The sequence below is a fragment of the Crassostrea angulata genome, chromosome 2, assembly GCF_025612915.1.
Source record: "Crassostrea angulata isolate pt1a10 chromosome 2, ASM2561291v2, whole genome shotgun sequence".
In the NCBI taxonomy this organism is placed as follows: Eukaryota; Metazoa; Mollusca; class Bivalvia; order Ostreida; family Ostreidae; genus Magallana; species Magallana angulata.
The window spans coordinates 24,001,475-24,017,061 of record NC_069112.1 but is presented as its reverse complement, the minus strand read 5'-3'; the positions used below and the strand labels follow the sequence as shown (position 1 = coordinate 24,017,061).

General features: G+C 32.2%; 1 protein-coding gene and 2 long non-coding RNA genes across 3 annotated transcripts in view; 1 reads left to right on the top strand and 2 right to left on the bottom strand.

Moving 5' to 3' along the window:
* Positions 1-15,587, top strand: part of LOC128171227 (uncharacterized) — a 230,622-nt gene that overhangs the window by 28,938 nt on the left and 186,097 nt on the right. The gene's annotated exons all lie outside the window — the stretch shown is intronic.
* Positions 4,050-15,529, bottom strand: LOC128171230 (uncharacterized). Its single transcript, XR_008242041.1, has 3 exons — positions 14,929-15,529; positions 4,652-4,720; positions 4,050-4,462 (listed from the first exon to the last, which is right to left on the bottom strand). It is a non-coding gene; the product is annotated as an uncharacterized LOC128171230 (long non-coding RNA).
* LOC128171229 (uncharacterized) lies at positions 6,093-14,807 on the bottom strand. The gene is made up of 5 exons (XR_008242040.1): positions 13,500-14,807; positions 11,739-11,901; positions 10,519-10,604; positions 9,461-9,556; positions 6,093-8,715 (listed from the first exon to the last, which is right to left on the bottom strand). It is a non-coding gene; the product is annotated as an uncharacterized LOC128171229 (long non-coding RNA).

Below are 15,587 nucleotides of genomic sequence, written 5' to 3'. Positions count from 1 at the left end.
TGAAATTAAGTTATCACAGGTTGATGCAAAACGGGGACAAAAATAGTTGATTTTAAAACCATATTTTAAACCATCCCACAACTCACTAGCATCCAGAGTTTTAGGATACAAAGAAAAGTAATGATGCACATTACACAATTTAATAGGTGTTGTTCCTTCTTTTTTTTTTGGATAGTTTGTTGTTTGGGAATTTTATTTTCAATGAACCACGAAAAAAGTGATGAGGAACAGGCTTATCGGAACTTGGTTGCGACATAACTTTTTTGTTGTTTGATATTTTTCATGACATTTAGTTGCCGGGTGTTTACCAGAACATTTCAAACAGGTATGACAATAATGACAATATTGTCGCATACAAAACCCCTTATTGTTAAAGTCAAAGCATGCATTTCGCTGCGGCGGTTGTTGCCCAGGCGCCGCGCTTGATGGTGAATTAATATACAAAAGCCATAATTCTTGGTCGATTTGGTTCCAGGGAATATAATCATTTCTTGCTTTCTTGATGCGAAATCGTCTATAATACTCCCTTCAACCAAATCCATGTGACCGACTAGCAGCAGTTTTTACATTTGCCATATATTTTAGCATCTTTTGTGCTTGGTCGGGATGGGCTACTAAGTATATGCTCATGTAAATGAAAAAAGCATCTAACCATGTTTGGATATCAAAAAAATTGTTTTGATTCACTGGTTTGAAAGACAATTCATCGTTATTCAAAACAATTTTGTTTTCGTGTTCATTAACTTGATATCTATCTAATAAACTGTACATTTCCACGAATTCACCTTTTATATATTTTTTGTTTTGTAGCATGAGCTACGTGCATGCCTAGTTTATCATTAACGCTAATCATAGCATTGTTAACTTCTACATCTAAATCTGCATTGTTTGAATGAACATTAATACAATCAAAACTGGTACTTTCACATGAATCTGGCTGATGTGGGTTGATGATTGTTTCAATTTTTTGCTCAGAGTCCGTACTCGGGCGTGCCAGGGATTCCATTTTGATTGCTGGTGAAGAATTTTTAACCGGTTGTTGGTTTCTTGAAACCATGTCATTGTCTTCCCTCTGGGATATTAATGTCTGAATCGTCTGTGTCAATTCTGGGAGGGTCATTTGAGATACAGACGCAGCTACTTCCTCGATGCTGACTCCGCTATCCGTCGGGTCTGTTTGGTCCGGTACGTTTTGAAGTTTCGATCTCTTAGTCCTACCGGGTAGGCGAGCTTTCCAGGCCAATGGTTTGCGCCCACCGAATTTCCCGCGCGATGATGGCGCTCGTGTACTATCAGTTATACTTTCGGAACACCTAGCGTGTTACACTAAAAAAAATAATAAAAGTCAAAGTGTGCTTGGAGGTCGAGTGTTTTGCTTAAATTATTATCCCCTGATGCCACAATATTGTTGTTTACCGAATTGTACGGGGGTCATAAATTTCCAGAAGACATCAATTTACGACAAAACTGGCGCGTGGCAAAACGAAAAATGGACCCCCGGACGAAGCGGTTATGGCAACCGGGAAAATACGATGTTGTGTGTTCCTCCAATTATAAGGACACGGACTACAAAATCACACTTTAAGGTTAGAATATATTTTTTTTAAAACAAATGTAATGTTTCTATTAGTTATTTCTGATGAAATATTTTTCATGGGATAAATTTTAATCAACTAGGCCTATAACAAACTGGGCCATATATTTTGTGTACAAATGCATGTATACCATGCATGTTTACATTGGTGAAAACCGCGATCATAGTAATTATTCACCTCAACATATAAAAATAATAAACAATCAATATAGGACTGTGGTTGTTAAAAAGCTTTATTTGATTTTTTTAAAATTCGACTTACTTTGTTCATTTGTTTACGTTTTATTTCAGTTATTATCCTTTTATTTTAGCTTTGTTTACTTTGTGGTTTGTTATTATTTTTCAAGGCCTCAAATAACAGAATAATGATGATAAAGAGCTGGATTTCAACTTCCTTGACAAATATGAAGATCCACTTGTTCCATGAAACATAAGATTCCAATTTTAGTTCAGAATTTTATCTTTATTTGACAAGCACTTGACATTTCATGAATGTATTCTTGTTCTTTTATTATCAGTTATTTTATGAATCATAGAGTTCATTTGTTCAAATGAAAAATAAAAACTGAATTATATGCAGAACCTTTACAATTGGATTAAAAATTCATTGGTATTATGGAGCACTTAAGCAGAACAAAACTTTTTTTTATAAACTAGGTGAACGTCCACGACAGAATAAAGGAGCAATGCCTTCGATATTCCAATTTGCCCTTTCTTTATCTAGTAATGATTTCCTGAATGATGAAAGCCCTAGATGTTTACGGAGGAAAAACAGAGAAGGCATGATTGTTACAAATGACCAACATGCACCGGTTTGTACAGAAGTTCAGAGTGTTGTCGAAGTAAAAGACACTACCAAGATTCAGAATTCTTCATCAATCGAGACAACGGAGGAAGATTTGCATAGACAGTTCGATCAGAGTGTGCAGTGTGAACTGAAAACATTTAGTTTTTCTGTCAAAAATATTGAAAATGACCCGAAGATGATTAAGTATTACACTGGCTTTTGTGAATTTGAACAGTTCATATTTTTTTCAACTGCCTTGGACCTTGTGTTTCTAAATTGTCCCATCAAACAACACTTATGGATCCTAAAGATCAACTTTTCATGGTACTCATGAAGCTGCGACAGGCTAAAGACGATGTGGAGTTAGCTTTATTTTTGGCATTTCAGAATCTTCTGTGTCACGCATATTTAATACATGGCTAAACTTTATGTATTACCAACTGAAAGATTTATGCATATGGCCATCAAAAGATATTATTCAACAGTTTATGCCTGCTGATTTTCAACGAAAGTTTCCCAAGACACTTGTCATTCTTGATGCTTCCGAGCTTCCTATTAACAAACAATCAGGTGTGAATGCTCAGAGTATCACATGGCCTGCTTATAAACACAAGAACACACTGAAAACTATGATAGGTTGTACACCAAAAGGTGCTGTAAGTTTTGTCTCTAAAGCATATGGTGGATCAGCGAGTGACTGACAAAATATTGAAAATTCTGAGCTTCTTAATCCAGATTTGAAAACGTTTGAAAAGGGGGACAGTGTAATGGCGGATCGTGGTATCATGGTTCAAGACCTCTTCGACTCCAAAGATGTGTATGTCAATACCCCAACGATGTTGAAAGGAAAATCCCAACTTGATCCACAGGACGTTATTCGTGATCACAGAGTGGCATCAAAGAAAATACACAAAGTTATAGAGTTAAAGAGAATAGACATCCTCTACCACAGAGCAAATTGCACATTGGCTCAAGAATTGTTTTTGTTTGCTTTTCGTTATCTTATTTTAGGAAATCAATTGTTGATAGAAATGCTTGATATATTTTTGTGCAACTAATTACTTCATAATCATATGGGCAGAAGTGACTAACTTTCAGACAGAAGTCCAGACAAATCATATTTATAGTTAAATGACAAGTTTTGTTTTCTATACTTAGAAACATGCATATTAAACGCAACAGAGTTTTAATATATTTTATTAATAATTTCATCATTTCTGAAAATGGTTTCCTTGATATATCCAAACAATAAAGTATTTATACCATGTAAATTTACAAAGATTTTCATTTCTTTACATGAACAATGTTTAATTATCTGAAAATCCAAAATTTATGTGACAGAAATGCTGGTAAACATATTTAGAAACACTTGCAGTACTTAAACTAAGCACTTTAACTTATGTTCTCTCTTTCATCAGATAGTATAACAAATCAAAGAGTAGAAGCAATGAAAGGTTTGAAAAACTTGGTGTAAAATGTTTCAAGTTTTGGAACAAGTGACCCAATACCGTATTCCTCATCATAATTGATTTTCTCAACAAACAAGTCACTGAATGTGTACACAACAAAGTAACCTGATTTATTTTGACAAATGTGAAGTTGACCTTGCACTTGATAATAATAATTGCTTGTCCTTTTCATTATAAATTAATTTTTCTCATTATAGCCTAAAAATCTGAAAAACTTGTCAGGAAGAATCATATCATTTCTTCCTGAATATGGACATTTAACTTCTACAAGACAATCATCATACAATAATGCATCTGGTGTTGCACCTAATAGGGTTTAGATCTTGAAATGCATAAACAAAACTGGTCTTGTTTTACAGTTGTATCTTGACTCAAATGACTTCAGTGCCTTTGACTCATAGTTTTTACCATGTGCCAAGGCACTGTTTTGCATAGCATTGTTAACAGACATCAGATTTTAACATAGTTTAGTAATATTTCTTTGTGAAGTAAGCTTGCTGATTTTTCCAAATCTTGAATCTGTCAGACGCCAGGATCTGTGATGAAACCATAATTTCAAAGATGCTTGTTGCAAGTTTCTTTTTCGATTCTCCCAACATCTGCTTGTGTTACCTATTTATAGTTTGAAAAAAAGTGCATTGTTGATATCCATATTTATTTTATTTAGTGTTTTCTCTTTTCTTTAAAGACAAACAAATGGAAGTCTTTTACAGGTTAAGAAAGATTCAAATCTTATGCAGATCTATACTGTGACCTTTTTTAGCTTAGCAAAGATCTTTATTAGTTTGTAAAAAAAACCACCATGTTTACTTCATCTACCCAGTACTGTGTCAATGGAATTCTAGTCTAATAATGATCAACAGCAGCAACCTAAAAATTTAACATTTAAGTAAAATTGGTCAGAATTATAAACATGATGTTTTAATTTTTAGGAATGTATCTGGTAAAGTTTAAGCTTGAGCAATACTCATTGTGACACATTCAAACAAATCTAACTTTTGGCTTTTGAAGATTTGCTAACACTGCACGAAAAGTCGCGTTTAATTTCACCTTAAATTCAATTTAAACATTACGATTATTTAAAATTTAAGTATGTAGTATTATATATTGTGTGCCCGAAAACGTTTAAAAATAATTAGCATTTAATATGAGTTTACTGGATTCCGTAAAAGAACAAATTTAATAATGTCGGAAAAATTGTAAACTTACTCATACGTACAGATTTAAGTGTTCCGTAAACTAACATTATACCTCTTGTATATAAAACGTATAATTTTCATTACACATGCTCAAAGAATTAAGTTTAATGGATATATTAAATATGTTTGGTTAATAAAATTTAATGTTGAATTTTAATTCATTATTTGTTCTCGTATAATTTACATTTTACATTATAAAACTGTCAAAAATTAAATTATATACGGATATCTAAACTTCCTAAAACATTCAAATAAACGCTTTTATCAACTTACATTATACCTCTTGTTTATGCGACGATAATATTTTGATTAAACCTGGCAATATAAACTGGAATTGTATATATTTTACGTCATTATTATTTTCGTTTTATTAAATAATTATACCACCGCATACATCTTTATATAACTTCACACATCCAGTTGTTTTCTTTGAAATTGTTTTTGCTATCATTTTTGAAAATTAAAATCACACACAAGTCCACTTAAAATTCGATTTTATTGCATGTTAAAGTCTCAATGATGTAAAAAAAAAAATACATGTACTCTTTCAGAGCAAAACATTTCAAAGTTTTAAACATAAAAGTCACAATTTAGAAAATTACAATATATACGTACGTCATGATCAGATACATATGGAATGGATGCCATTACAATTTCTGATATAGTTCTTAAAAAATAATTAGGTAAAATGTCCAAATTTGGAATTGTGAAATGCACATTTGACTTAAGCAAATGCAGGCTAATACACATTAAATGGAAAGAATGGAATCTATATGGACTAGTAGGAAAAAAACCACAACTGAAACAGACCCATAAAAATTGCTGCATGGTCTGCAAATAACACATTCTAGTTTAACTTGCGTATTTTCATATACAACATAAATTACAAGACAAAGTCAGTTTTACTATATAATGCATGTGAATAAAGAAAAGCAATTGTTGAAAGTTGACAATACTGAAGTAATCAAATTTTTTGTACTTATTTACTGGTCACTAAAATACATACACACACACACACACACACACACACACACACACACACACACACACACACACACACACACACACACACAAATTCTCTTTCCTAGTACGTGTATTTTGAAAATAGCATGTTTTCATAGAAACATACATACTACATACATACTCTATAGTTCATAACTGCAAATAGATAACAGTTTCCATGAAAACCACTTCAGAGAAGATATATATTAACAATCATATTATATGTAATAGCCTTGAAAAAACCCTATATATTTATATATATGATGCATACAAATACCAAATTATACTAAATTGAATGAACAAATTGTTCAATAATAGGATGTACATGTGCATCTCTAATCTCTAATTTTAAACACTTCATGTGATTTTAAATAAAATTCCTTAGGTTTTACATTATAATATTGAAAATTTATTATACAGAAAAGAAAAATACATATTCTAATGACCAGACTATTCAGTTAACATTTTGGAACATACATAAAGTAATTTTAATTTACACAAACTTCCAATGCAAACAATAATTGATTATCAAAATTTGGCGAAATGGTAAATTTAAATCATGGAAATTCAATAAAATTCTTCTAGTCTATCCTAATAAGGTCTGGAATAAGATCAAGCATATGCATGTACAAAATTTAAAAAAGTTATGACACTATAAAAATTCAACTCAATCTTACTTATCATAAAAAGAAAACAGTTTCCCCAATATTTTACTCAGAAATGTCTTATCAAGTCCTGTTTATTTCTTGCATCTGTAAGAAACTGACAGGGAAGCCTCACTCGCCCACAAGCAAGAGCAAAAGGATCGGTCAGAGACACCACCTTTCTCTTACTTGGGTATCAAGATCTGCAACTTACTGCCAGCAAAGCCCTTTCAAAATACTCTTTCATTGTCTCCTGCTTAAAATTCACTTTCAATAAAAATTCTTCTAGTCTATCTTAATAAGGTCTGAAATAAGACCTGGCATATGCATGTACAGAATGTAAAATATAGTTATGACACTATAAATATTCAACTCAATCTTACTTATCATAAAAAGGAAACAGTTCCCCATTATTTCACTCAGAAATGTCTTATCAAGTCTTGTTGGTTTATTCCTTGCATCTGTAAGAAACTGACAGGGAAGCCTCACTCGCCCACAAGCAAGAGCAAAAGGATCGGTCAGAGACACCACCTTTCTCTTACTTGGGTATCAAGATCTGCAACTTACTGCCAGCAAAGCCCTTTCAAAATACTCTTGCATTATCTCCTGTATATTTTTAACAACAAATTTTGTTTACTATAGAGCTAATTAATTATATAAGTGAAACTTGTACAAATATGTAGATTAAAATAACTTGAGATAAAAATTGTATTTTGTCCGTAAATTTTCTAGTCTACGCCAGAGTTTCAGGAACAAGCTCTGAAAGATATACATACAAAAAGTCCTGTATAACTGCCTAGATGTCCATAAAAACTACTCTTTACTCAAAAAATTATCAAAAATCTAGTCTTTAACTCTTTACTTAGAACAAAAGAAACAAATTATGATAAAATATTCATTAAAATAAACACTTTATATCACTCATATATGTGTATAGTTTATAATTTGATCATTGACTTTTAAACTTATACAAGCCTTTGACAGGGAAGCCTCACTCGCCCACAAGCAAGAGCAAAAGGATTGGTCAGAGACGCCACCTTTCTCTTACTTGGGTATCAAGATCTGCAACTAATTGCCAACAGAGCTCCCTTTAAAAATAAATAACCTCCTATTGTCTTCAGTTCTATTATGCTATAAAGATGTATTCACTAATTACTGGAAATAAACTTAAACATATTTGTAAATAAATTGAGATAAAAAAAGTATGACTTGGTTACATGCCAATATGACAAAAATTGAAAATCATAATGGCCAAATTTAATCTGTAATTGATCTGCATAAAAAAAATATTCAACAATGAAAAAATACACAATGAATATTCTTTTATATAACAGTATGAGTTGAACAAGTAATATCAGATCCTGTTTTTAAAAAAATACCCAGCATATTTTTAGGTTCATCATACTACAACAATAAATCAAGCTATTTTGCAATGATTTTACAGTCATATCACATATTGAGCTTTGCAGTTCTCAAGAAGTGTTAAACAACTCTTTATACATGGATAATAAACCTACATCAAAATATGAACCTCTTGTGAGGAACAAAAATTGTCCATGGGACGGAGTTAACAATTTTATACAATCAACAATGTATATGTCAAAATGCTTGCATATCAGTAAAACCATATAATAACTTTCAGCTCAGGTGAGCTAATTATACATGACAGTAGCAACTTTTTTAAAAATCTCAAATGGCCCATTTCTGTTCATTTGATATATTTTCTGGTTTGTCTCTAGATGATTCATTGTTGGTCCTTATACGTCTTATACTTTGCCTTTTTGAACATTTGGATTTCAGAGCAGAACTTTTGGTGTCCAATTAAACATTCGTCAGAGCGCCACTTTAGAGATGTGATTTCATATATTGTGTCATCTTCCCAATCATTTTCATATTCTGATGACATCATCAAGTACTCGACAAGAAATACAGGTTCTATTTGTTTCTTTTTCTCCTCATCCCAGGAGGTCTTTTGTTTAAATACAGCCTGACAGCCTGTCTATAGTATAACTTCCATTTTCTACAACATATATACACACATAAATACACATGTTTATACACACATATTGTCTTTAAAAAGCCAACATTGTTAAATGTTCAGGCTTTTCTTTTAAATTCCTCAGACAATTTATTTAAGCATTAAATCATTGTTTTTGGAAAGAGGAGTAACAGGCGTTTGTGCATCATGACAATTTGTCTGCACACACTATTGCAGTTATGAGACTATATATTTCAAAAAACAAGAGATATTTGTGAAACACAATTGTCCCCTTCTTCCTTGGAGACCTCTACAAAGAAATGAACGAAAAAGCAAATAATTGGGATTTTCCAATATCCAAGGGGCATAACTCTGTCAAAAATTGCTCAATTAGACTCTAAATCAAACTTGACCAAAATATTATTATGATGAATCTGTGTGTCAAATTTCATATCAATAGGAGCAACCTCTGCGTTAAAGGAAATTGTTGGTGGACCGGCCGATCAACAACAGCAATGTAGTATTCCCTCCCTTGTCTGAAGGGGGCATAATAACAAGTATTTACATTTCTGTTAATTCTTGCCTTATCTGCAAATGCGATTGATACATCAAAACTCCTTATTAATCTTAAAAGGTAAGTTAAATCAATAGAACAGTCACTGTATATAATACAGCATAAATTAGAACTTCAATACAAGTTCATGATTTTTGCAGTTGTAAACAGTGACATTTGAACATATGTATGGTCTAGACTCTCCAAACATGCAGTGCATATAATTGGGCATACCCTTGTTTCCTTTGATACAGATCCATTCCTTTCTTGAAAGAATCGACTCTCTCCTTCCTTTATCTTGCATAGACAGGAAATATCTGTTTATTGCATCTAAAATATAACATTGCAACAAAAATTAGAATATTATTTGTTAAGTTTTATCTAAATACAAGAGAGCGGGATCTGACAAACACAGGGTTCGACACTAACTGTTTTATGCATTAGTCCAGCTGGACTAGTGCCTGTTCATTTTAACTAGTCCACAGGCAATTTTATGTGCCCGTCAGAAATAAATTAAAAAGCATTACCGTATTTGCCTTATATTTAGTATGGAGTTTTTAAATAGCATTTGTAAGAAAGGGGTGCATAATATACACTATAATGTTTTTCTTACAGGTGTTGCACATGTTTAGTTGTATTGTGCTATGCAGTACATAGCAATGAGCTGCGTATTCACTATCTCTGTGTACTAGGTGTATGCCGCCATTACAGATGTTATAAATAGATCTATGCAAATTTGATCCAGGCTATGAGCTACCTTGTTCTTTTCATTGTCTAAGTTCTCTAAAAATCTGTTTAAAACAATAAGCAATTTATCACAAATTATTTAACATAAAACAATTCATTTAAATTAAACAAATCACAGGAGATTCGTTTCACCTTTCTTTTTTTAAAACACATAAGCGTCCCTTTCGAAGCTGTTGTTGTGAACACGTGCGCTTGTAACCTATTAATTTTTCTTGGACATCCCCTTACGGCAAAGAAATAATCAAGTCACCCATAAAATCCTGCATACCTCTGTTGTTTTCGCTCGGTAACTCTATAATCACTGCAATGTATCATATGCTAGGTCAGGGTTTTCCATTAAAATGTCGACAATCACACGTCGTTAATTTAGACATTTTTTAAGCAAAACTTTTTATTAGTTTGACTGGACTGACTAGACAGAAATTTTGTTAATCCGTATGAAAATCTATTAGTCTGTGACTAACGGACTAAGGTTAGTGTCGAACCCTGCAAACAAAAATTTTTATTGGTGTGGTCTAAGTTATTAATTCTTTAAAAAGTTTTACTTCAATATTTGGTTTCCATCATCGGATTTCATTTTTCACTACAATCCTAGGGAAATTCCATGGGAGTATCCATCATGCACAGCAATCTGAAAGTATGCATTCACAAAATATCATACCAAGGCCATACAATTATATAGTTGCTGATATTGAGACAACTCCTCTTAATACGCTCCACATGTACATTACAGTATAAGCCTGTATAATACAATTAACAAAAATTTTAAATGTGTACAAATGATTGAATATATATTAATATACAAGCCAGTCACAACATTTATGCTTATCAAATATATGTATGTTATGTCTCAGCAATATTACATTCAAACATGCAAAAAAAAAATATCAGTAAGGTATACAGAACATAATGAGTTTAAGGTGTGGAAATCAGGTGTACAACAAAAATGAAAGGCTTTATCACCCAATTCTTTTATTTATTTTAGCCAAAGCTTTGTAAAATGTTGTGTTCAGATGAAGCCTACTGTTTTAATTCCTGTTTTTTGTCAGAGAATGTACCACATAATCCACTAATTCTTAGCCCCCCCCCGCCCCCCCCCCCCCCCCCCCCCAAACAAGATTCCAGCAAAACCTAATTCAAAAAACATTTAAACAAAAAGCTACAATAGATTAATCACTGGAAAAAAAATCTGCAGCTTCAATTCAGTCATGAATTTTTTCAGGGCTGGGACGATACTTTACATAGCAGATTTGGTACAAATCACGATACATGAGATGCGATATGATACATATCACGATACATTGCAACTTAATGAAAACATGAATAAGGGCTTAAAATTTATTGAATCTGTCTATGTATTACTACATGTCCAAAGTGATTTCATTATATTTAAAATGAACGTTGAACAATTTACAAATTACTTTCGTCTTGTATTCACTACTTTTCATAAACAAGTAATCCGAAAGTTTTCTACACTCCAGATTTAGCTTCGATTTGACAACTTTACGAGGTTTTCTGGCATCTTTGTACTTTCATATTAGGCGCGCGGACTAAAAATAGCTGATATAAAGCTCGGATATTTTTGGAAAATAAAAAAAAAGTTCGCTACGGTATCGTTGTATTAATGGTAAATGTATCGATCCAAATATCGTCAAAGTATATACCGTGATGCACTGGTGTATTGTCCCATCCCTATATTTTTTTGCCGTTATATGTTAAATATAGCAAATCAGACCAATATTTTATTGACATCAAATATACTTACATGTACTTGGCTGGGTACACATATTTTAACTTTCTTATTTCCTTTCTTTTGCGATGGATTACTTTCAGAGAGTATTTAGCGATTATTTCCTTCTGCCCCTCCAAGATTTTTTCCTGCTGAAACTCAATCTTTCTCAACTTGAAAAGAGGCCACGATGCTGGTCCTATTCATCAAAATAGTGAAAATAAATCAAAATACAGGCATTGAAGAGTTATTCTAGGCCTCTAAGGGGAATCAAGTCAAGTCGTACCCAAACCGACTCGTATACCCAAGCTGACTCTTAATCAATAGGTCACAGATTGTGACTATAATGGGTAGCAATTCTTGGTTAATAGCTACACTCTGTCCCGAGTTTTTTTCTTCTTTCGCTTTTGCTTGATATTTTGATAATCATAAATACCTATGTGCTCAAATTATGTTCATCCTCAAAATAGATATGAAATATCTTCAGATTATCCGTTTTGAAACACCCTTTTGGCTTTTGCACCTTCAGATCTCAATATACAACTCAAAATAGTCTATGGAAATTTTTCATTGCACCAGCCATGAAATAGCCTGGATAACGTTGAAAAATTGTGCAAAGTATATATTCCAAGTGATTTCCAGATGGTGAAAAGATGTAGACATTTCCTATTATAAATTTCCGTAAAAAAATTTATTTACCTTCCTGTGAACTTTTATGAGTGAAAAATGATGTGTCATTGAATGGAGATATCTTGGATATATATTTTCCATTTCATTGATTTCAACTGTACTTCTATTTGAGTGTACTAGGTGTATTTTTATAAAAAATCATCAAAAAGTGATGGAAGCAATAACTTGGGACAAATTATAATCAACATTGATTAAATTTGAAACTTGTGTGTTTAATCATTGCTCCCCCCCCTCCATTCTCAAGTTATTTTTTTATCATTTATCTTTAACTATATGTTGATTTATGCTACATTTAAAAATTGTGTGATTACAAAATTAACGCAAAAGCTATGTAGAAATAAAATATATACCCCTTGTATAAAAAGCAAAGAATTTGCAATGTCAGCAGACACCATCTTGTAAAATTTGACACCTCGCTAGGAAATCCTTAAATTATCTATACTTGTTTCTATCATATCGCTGGTTCTATGGTATCGCGGTATTTCTGTTTACTTATAGTAGCACGCGCTGAAATTGACATTTGACGTCGGAATATTTTTAGACATTGTAAACAGACACGTTAAACATTACTGAGGTATATAAACTCACAAAACATTAGTTTCTGGAAATATTTTCGTATTGATAGATTTTTTGACAAAATAATATAACTACCGCGATATCATAGGACGGGCTATATGAAAAAGTACTGACCGGCTGGAAATGATGGTCTCTTTAATTTCATAAGGTGTCAAATGGTGAAAAAATAACTTGTGAATGGGGGGGGGGGGAGGGGGTGAATATGGGGGTTGGGGGTCCCGTCCCCAAGCATCTGCGAGTACAAATACTTATACAGGTAGATAATATGGTAATTTGATAATATGACATACCCGACAATATTTATTCAAATGAATATCAATATTAAAAAGTTATGACTGTGAGCATAATTATGTAATTTGAATTTATTTTTCACTCGGACTATCCGACTAATTGATTACAAATCAGTTTGGTTACGAGTTGACTAATTCTTACTAGGGAAATAATCATGTTCACAAGGGGAAGTAACTATAAAATTACAAGAGCATGTGTTAATGGGACGCTTGTTTATCGATACCGTAATCACCACCATACCTATTAAACAACTGGTACTACTGGCCGGCGAATCTATCTCCAAGGTGCTGCTACATGTAAGAACAGAAGTTGAGGCAAAGGACTGACGTTGTCGGACTGTTTCGCCATCTTGTTTCTCACGAGCGCTTTACCTGCTTGACATGGTGGTGACTTTTTCTTCCCTTTCGGCACTTGACAATAGTCTTGACAATGGATGTTTTCCTAAAGATTTCGTCGATGATTCATCAGTCCAAGAGCACTAAATTCTGATAGATCTACTTCGCTACTTCACTCGAATCCGACATGTTATCTCCAACGCAGCTTGGCGGGTTCAGAATTCTCTCGATTTTTGATTGGCTTAATTTGATTCGCATGCGCGTTGAGGTTAATCTCTCTCTCTCTCTCTCTCTCTCTCTCTCTCTCTCTCTCTCTCTCTCTCTCTCTCTCTCTCTCATCCTAAATCAATTGTTATAGTCAAATATTTTTTATTTGCTTTGTGAGTTGTTTTTTGTTTTTTTAACTACAAATCAAATATTTCCTTGAAGTGATTAATTTAGTGGGTTTTTTTGGTCCCAAACCCCTTCCACGTACATATGTAAGTTCAGAGCTGCAGTATATAATAATATTGGATGCTTTATAATATTTTGTCTGTTTGTATCAGTGTATAAACAATATTTTATTCTAAATGAAAGATGCATTAATGGCACATTAATTATCACGTATATTTAATGCAAATCAAACTTAGTTAAACTTCAAGTATAAGCAAATTTACATATAAAGATCAAACTAAAATTATCATAGTTATATATTTTTTCTATTAAACTTTATTATTCTTTTTTGTATATTGTATCTAATCTACTTATACGTGTCTGAAAAAATAATCATTAGGATGTTTTGTGTTTACCGTCTCGAACCCCTCCCATGATTAAATCAGAACATAATATCAGATACTTTGATACATGTAGACGATTTTGTGTATTTGCAATAATGAGTACGTAAACAACATTTTATTTTGTATAAAATAACATATTATTGACACATTAATTATCATATATATTTCCTGAATACCAGAAATATTATTAAACTTTATGTATAAATGTATTTACGTATGAATGTCAATTTTCTTAAACGAAACGTATAATTTTTTCTATTAAACTACATTTTTCTTGTTGTATATCGCATTAAATCTAATTATACTTTATTATAAAATCCAATCAAGTAAATGACATTATATTTTACATATAATATAACGTTATACACAAATTATATTAAAAACAAGAAATATAATTTGGTAAACGAATCTATAAAATTATATTAAACGCGACTTTTCGTGCAGTGTAAGTAATAGGTTTACAAAGAAATGATAGTGTTTGTTTTTTAACGTGTTAATACAAGGAGCTAGATATGCATATGAAATAAATTATTGTATAAGAATGGCAGGCAAACAAACCTGTATATTGGCCTTTCCGAAGAGATATCGGAGAGCAATATCTTCTGATGTCATGGAACAGTAGTTGATTAGTAGACTTCTAACATAATCTTAGTAGCCTGGCACTTTACGGAATTTTACAGGACGCGGATCTTCCAAGGACCCATCAGAAGGCCTATTCCTTGATGGAATACCTTCTGCACCCACTGGGACCCCTAATAAATACAAATCAAACATTTATTTCATGTACAGAATGATATTGGTATTTATTAAATTTAGAAGACTTAACTAATAAAAAGTGTTCAGTTGAGCTGCTCTATAAATTTAGCCAATGACAATTATACAAATGGATATTGTACCTATGAACAGTTTAAAGTTTTAAATAATTATAGGTCACCCAGACCTGATGGAGAACATAATCAACAGTAAAAATGGAAAGACTATGTTATGAATATTCTTTGGGATACAATGCACAAAAGAAATATAACTTGGACTTTGGTAGTTAACTTGGATATCGTCTGGTACATTTTTTAGTTAACAGTGTATAATATGTGTCCAAATAAAATGAAAATATCCTTATACATGTATATATACCAAACCGTTTTGTGTCTATTGTCCTTACAAGGAAGATTACTTCCATAAGAAATAATTTTCTATGGTCTATCAAATTACCAATTTTT